General features: G+C 37.8%; 1 pseudogene; it reads right to left on the bottom strand.

Moving 5' to 3' along the window:
• Positions 1–1,628: 1,628 nt before the first annotated feature.
• LOC138324456 (neuroligin-3-like) lies at positions 1,629–7,081 on the bottom strand (annotated as a pseudogene).
• Between the last annotated feature and the right edge of the window lie 312 nt (positions 7,082–7,393).

A 7,393-nucleotide genomic window follows, 5' to 3' on the forward strand; every position in this document is an offset into this window, starting at 1 on the left:
GATTTAAATTGATTTGTTTATGAGAGTTTAGCAGATGTCGAAAAAAATATTGTTTAAACTAATAAAAAAATATGCAGAATTACTTGGACCTAACAATAGTCGTGAAGGAACAGCAGTCGTGAATTGGAAAAAACGGGGTTTTTTTTTCATATAATAACGAATCACCACTAATTATTCAAGTGATTCGTCAGCAGCTCCCCGACAATATGGTACACAGTATCAACCTCACTGTTCCATCATGACTAATGCTTGTAACCTAGGCATGCTTATCAAAACATGTTTGCTTTCAGGTACATATAGTGTTGTGTCGACGCAAAGGAAACATCTTAAAATGGTGGTGTTTTGTTCCTAGATAAACCGCAATGACCCAATATAATATGAAAATGCATTATATTAAACGCACATTCTATAATGAAAAGACAAATGGGGAAATAACTCGCGGTAAAATCTTATGAGATTTAATTAATTACGAAAGGTACACCAAAGGGCCCATTCCAACTAAGTAAATTAAAAAATAGACATTACGATATGGCCCCTTCTGTCCATGTAGTATATAAAACATTGACCCCTGGATACAATTTGACCAGATGGACCCGGCATTTGGTTGGCTGATGAATTATTATTTTCAACACAAATAATACTATGTTTTCCCGACATATCATCACCTCTAGATAACCATGTATATGAACCATTGGAAATCTAGGTCAGATTTCAAATAGGCTACATACCACTTGGATGAAGGTTTGAAATATAAGGACCCAAACGTTTTTTCTTATTTTCTATCTACTAGTGTTATAGTTGAGAAACCTATACTTCCAGTAATAGAAATTCAATAAACTAAAATATTCCTTTAGCTGTTTAAGTAATAATTAAACCAAAACCTTTTTACCACTGTTGTCTATGGTAAAACATTTATTTTGTATGGAGTTGGTTGATAATGTGAACGAACGAAAATAACGAATATACAAACGACTTTGCAGCTCTTGAGTATACATTACTACTCCTTACAAATGTATTACTTCTTCTAAAGCGAACATTTACAACCCATCGTCATCAGATTTTTAATATAGCCAGATGTCTGTTAAACACAATGGTGACGTCCATGTTACAGCGTAGCATTAAATAACATTTACATTCGATACAGTCGGTACGTCTTTGTCGGCCTCCATAGGTACATTGTATTTACATCCTATTATATTCGATACACTTCGGACGTTTTTGTCGGCTCTCCAATGGCTGATTAAGATGATAACGACTGGACAAAAAATGTGTTCCATGTGCCACAATGATACCAAAATTGCACAGCCAAAACAAACAAGATCAAAGATTTTCCGAAAAACGCATTCTACTCCGGCATTGGTATTATTTTTCTGTGTTGCCCGGTATTTGCGCTGTTGCCTGGGCTGAGGAGTTACCGGTTGCGGGGATTAACCGGTTGCGGGGTAACCGTTGTTTAGGGAGTGACCAGGTTTGGGAGTGGTCGGGCGTGGTGTACAAATGTGGTAGTGGGTGGTCGTCGTTGTAGTCAGTATGTTGTAGTAAGTTGCTGTTTGTAGTAGTTGTTGTTAGTTGTCGGTGGGGCCAATATGTCTGCTACTAGACTGGTAAGGTTATCCAACCAGATAAATTTATCCGGTTCGGCCATAAGCTCTTTTCTTCGGTCGAGAAACAATATCAAGCTCCAATAGGGAGGCCTTCTCTTTCATAAGTGTATTTTGGCCAAGTGACATTTGTATGTGGGCATCCGTTCGGGTATTTTCTGAAAACAGATACAACTGCAATATTATTGTAGTAATTAATAATGTACTTCTTACTTTTTCTATTTAAGAAAAATATTATTGGTAATTTATGAAATACATGGTCATAGCACAGTTGTAACGCCGCTAATCAATCCATGCAACTAATAAATAGATAATGTAAAAGAGACTGTAATAACAGAGAAGTGTCTTGACACCTTTGGATAGATAACTTGGGAAATTATATTAGATAAAATATTCTTATTGCATAACATTGAAGTTCTACTTTATGCATTCGTCTTCAGGTAATGTCCATGGTTAGTTTGTAAATAAACAAGTGTTATTTTTTTTTTTTGGTCTGTATTTTTTTTTTATAAATTCGAGATCCAGTTTTGATTTGGTCAGTTTGGCGTGACGATGAAGTCAATAAATGGGTAGCATAGTCACGTTCGATTGTGAGCCGTGTGTGTAAACAACATGTTTGGTATTGCTATCTCACACGCGAACACACTCAACTATGAGCCAACTACGGTTCACACGTAATGCTGTTTAGATGTGATCAAATAAACACAAGCGATTCAGAGTCTGCAATTTTACATCTGCACAAGGAACAAGCCCTGAACGGGTCGAATGCGATAAAACTTAATGAATACCAACAGTATCAAAAGCAGACACGGAGCTATAATAGAATAGATAACATATTTTAATCAGAGAGCGCCATATATGCATCATGCAAATATGGACACCCAGAATAATGTCATCGTCCATATCAAAACATTTTCTGTTATAAGGACAAAATGGATCAAGCACACGATTTCTCTAAACAAACTTAACGCAAAAAAAGAACTTAAGTTCAAAATTTTTCATACATAAGTTAACTAGAAGGAAAAACAAGTTTTCTTTGACTAAAGTCTACATATTTGTTTCGAGAAATCGGCACCTACAGCGACCAGTTTATCACAAACATATACTTAACTTTAAGTATTCATTAATTTAAATTTTTCTCATATGAGCATTACAGAATATCAGGAATGTTTCTAACTAACTTATTTTTTTCCCTTAATTTCTGTAATGCTTTTCACATAGAGAATTTTACAGGTAAGCGATTTCTTTAAAGTGTAATGAATATTATCTTTGTGAATTTATGGAAGTGTTTAAAAATATCTGCTAGGATGCATTATTTCCAGCATTCAAGGTAGCATGTCCTGTAATTGATGCGTCCTGAGATTAAAATATTCATCCACTTCCCTATTATTACGACATATCGGTTACTATGCGCTATTGTCAGTCGCCATACCCATAATTCTGTATAATTTCAACTTGAAGATAAAATATTATACTTTATGCATTGATGTCAAGATACTTTTTTATTTTATCGGGGTATGCAAAAAACAACAATGTTTTTTTCCAAACCCCGATAAAATTAAGAATTAGTGACATCAATACTTATAATTAATTTTATACTCTATTTGTAGATAAAATGATGTAAACATTATAGTGGTTGATTTCAAGGAATTCTCTTATTTTTTTTTTTCCAAATCAATACGCAACGTCGAATGTCTCTATTATGACGTCACGAAAACGTCGGGGTTTCGCGCCATTCTCGAATTTTTCTTTTTTTCAATAGTGGGTATGCAAAAAAAATATTGGCCAATCTGAAAGCCAGATTTGGAATGAAAAACAAAGGAAAATAATCAATTATATGATAATGTGAGACATTTTTTGGTCTGTATCCTATGGGTGGAGGAAATATTTCATTGAATACTCGGATTCAGTACCAATAACCATTTAATTAAAACATTGCAAGTATTCTGTCTATATGCATACCGTTTTTAGCAATTAAACATTATTAAAAAATATCTGTAACTACAAACTTCCGCATTCCAATCGTGTATCTGATAATTATAACATGTTAATACTCTTTATATATTGTAAATAACATTATGTATCTTATATATCTTGCTATGTACTAGATTAGTTACTTGAGGGCGAGGACATGTATACGATTATGCATGTTGTTCATTTTTTCAAATAATATTTTGAAATAAAATTTGTTGAAATTGATAGACTAAAAATATTTATGCAGCACTTATTATAATTACCCATTTCGTGCGAAGTGGCAAACCAGGTCAGGTACTTCAAGGACATGTCCAGGTCCTTTTGTACCATCATGACAAGGGGTAGGCGGTAGACATCGAAAAGGTTAGGAAAGATCCTGTCCCCTGCCCCGACACCCACCGTACTGCCGTCACGGCCACACGTCCCAAAGTAATAACCGTAACGGTGTACTCCTTCATAAACACATACTGATTGGGCAGACGTCCTCCTGATTGTCACGTGTGTGTGCACGCAGTCAACTCAACCATTGGGGCCACAAACAGGGCTGTCACCATACATGTTGGAGAACGCCAGACTTTGATTGACGATATTGACGTCATTTCCGCCTGGAACAGTGTAGGCGTCACATATAGCTTTCGTAAGGGCATTCACTGACGTCACATTGTACATCTCGTCGCCAGTACGGTTTTTTGCCAGCTCCGTACACATCATATCAGTAGAGAACTGTATGACCTCTGTGAGGTTCCACTTGACAGCCAGGTCCCCTATCAACAGTACCAGCAACCGTGGAGTGCCTTCCTGTTCCCACATTCCCAACCAAATATATCCAGCGATCGTATCATGTCATAGCCCGCAGACTTTCTGTTCGACATGGTTTTAGATGGATCTTCCGCTATATAATCCACCGTCTATAACAACGGTTATCAAACGGTGTAACCCGAATTACCATTTAGCTGTGTCATCAGTTTCTCGGCATTACGCTGTGAATTCCCTTACAAGCTGTTCAGGGGGCTCTTTTGTTTTATACATTCCATAAATGCCATTGCTGTCAAGTGTATCCTCTGTGAAGTCGCCACATTGCAGCTCTGAATTCAGGGCCACCAGGTCCCTACGTGGATTTGCGCTGTGTTCGATTTTATTCGTGGCAGACACACCCATAAGGATAATACGTTGGAATCGACCGATATTGTCCGGCATCATAGCGTGGTAGGATACAGCTGCGGCCGCCGTGGAGTGCCCGATTAGCGTTATACGGTTCGGATCCCCTCCAAATGCGTCAATGTACTTATGTACCCACTCGATCCCCATCTTTTGGTCCCACAAAGCGAAGTTTCCCGGACATTCGGGCGTCTCCAGTGGAAAGTAGTCCAAACAGGGGCCAAGGCGATAATTCATTGTGACGAAGATTGTGTTGGTCAGAATAATAGGAGGCGACGGAAGGATCTGTGTACCTAGCTCCTCCGAACGCATACCCCGCCCGCCGCCGTGGACCCAGATCATCACGGGAGTCTATTGGAGCTGGACACAATTGTGAGGTAACCCTGACTGTTTAGAGTGAGGCATGTCCATGGCTTCAGGGAACATCTCCGCCCCCGGACTTATTTTTATAACCCTGTACACACAACGGGCCGTCCACGCTAGCGTCACTCTAACCCCAGTCCAAGGACCGTATTTCCACGGGCTTCTTAAAAGCGAGGTCCCCCTCGGGAGATTTAGCGTAAGGGATATTCAAAAAGCTATGGACCACGCGCCCTCATCCTTCCATCGTTTATTTTTGGCGGGACACAGCCGCGAATCCTTTCCAAAGTTCCCATCTTTGTATTACACACTTGAGACGGACACTTGTTGGCAATCTACAAGTGTTTGCCATGGTGACACAGACTAGCCATTGCTAAGTACATGACTCACTGGTCCCTAGTGTGATAAGCTACCATACAAAACAGCAGAATCAGTGTAATGACCAGTACATAGATATCTAATATATTTAAACATAGATTATTTAACTATCATCAGATATTAGCGTGTTTCGTACCAGGCGCTTTCTCTGAAATATGAGTGCGTTATATTTGTTTTACTTCAGGAATTGTGCCCTATATACTATGGCTTGTATAGAATCCAGTATAGCCGTCCTATAAAACTCATATATTTGTACGCTATGGTATTTTATCATTTATTTCTTTAGAAAAGGAAGCGTTTTAATTACCTTTTTAAAAAAAAACCGATAGGCCATGATTTTCTAACCTACAGAATTTCTTATAATAACTGCATCTATACAAATTGTTCTTACATTTATAGATGCTCCGATATACTGAACAATTGAAAACATTCCTATTAAGATTTTAGTATGTAAGTTAGAAATTATTGGCCGCGTGTATTGCAACTAATTTACGCAATCGTCATTTAGCAATATTCCAAAAGGCACACATATAATTTCTAGTAATTCGTCCAGTGGCCGTGCCAAATATCTTCTTATTCTAACTTTCACATTGTCTAGTGATCGTAATTATATAACCATCTCACCTTCATATCAACGACAAATTTCTGTTATCATGAAAATAATATTTAATCATACAAACGATACATAGGCGTCTGACGGCTTAGACTTTGGGTACTCTACATACCAAAGGTGCATCAGCATGGCTGATATTTAAGCAATACACTGTTACCAGATTGGACACACAGTTGATATGATGCCCATCCGGAAGAAAGATAAATAGAATGACGCCCGCTTTATGTCCAAATGGTAACAGTTTATTATTTATATTTCCAATACAATCATTCAAATTCAAAATTATACACGTATACCGTTTGAATTTCCCGCTTATACTTGTTAACGCCACCAAGTTCAATAAATGGAACAGCGATATCATCAGCTCCTGAATATAGTCCAACACAAAATGGTTAGAAACTAGCGAACAAATGCAAACTATGTGATGATGTTTTTCAATACATGCTATTTCAAACACATTTTTATTTTCTTATCGTTGTGTATAGGCGTTAATATACATTATAAACATTGTCAGTGACGCGACGGAAGCGTTAAATATTCATACGCTTGATCAAATAGGATTACGTAGCCCGATATTTGCCCATCTGGTTTAACATATATTAAACGGTAAACTGAAAGTTGAATGGAAATATTTGATTTGATAAACGCTCCCACAAATGTGGACTGAACTGACATGGAGGACATCCTACAAAGTATAACGATTCGTTGTTTTATCGTGTTTTCACATATGTAAACAGTTTGCATTAATGGATAATCAAATTAACTACTGAAAGATATCAAAGTTAAATATCAATGAACACAAAACGTAGTTAACTGAGGACTACATTACTTACCTACTGTGGATAGTACTACCTATAGCCCTTTCTGTGGGCAGACACCCCTTGGACGCTGTGCCGACATTGGCCGGAGTGACCGGTCCAGCCAAAACTACACCTTGTTGGTCAGTGTTAGTGACCCTAATCCGCCCTAATGACCATCCTACCCCGTCCTTGTCCATGATTTGTTAGCCGATTTTCCATCGGTAGAAGCAGTGAAGCTTGATGGTGGCGAGTATGTTTAAGACGTCTATTGTAGCAGCTTTTACTAAGGTGTATGTACTGTGTTAGTGTTATATATAATAGCACGTATGTAACTGATGGCTATCAGAAATACTAGTCTGTACCCCCCCCCCCCCCCCCGTGACTTGTGAGATAATATAACGTACCGATATATGTTAATTAGAATTTAAACCGTTAGTTGTGTCTGTAGAAATATTCAGAAAACATTGAAAAACTTCCTCGTGAAAGATAACCAGCCATTTTAAATTGAA

This window comes from Argopecten irradians, chromosome 5 (assembly GCF_041381155.1).
Source record: "Argopecten irradians isolate NY chromosome 5, Ai_NY, whole genome shotgun sequence".
In the NCBI taxonomy this organism is placed as follows: domain Eukaryota; kingdom Metazoa; phylum Mollusca; class Bivalvia; order Pectinida; family Pectinidae; genus Argopecten; species Argopecten irradians.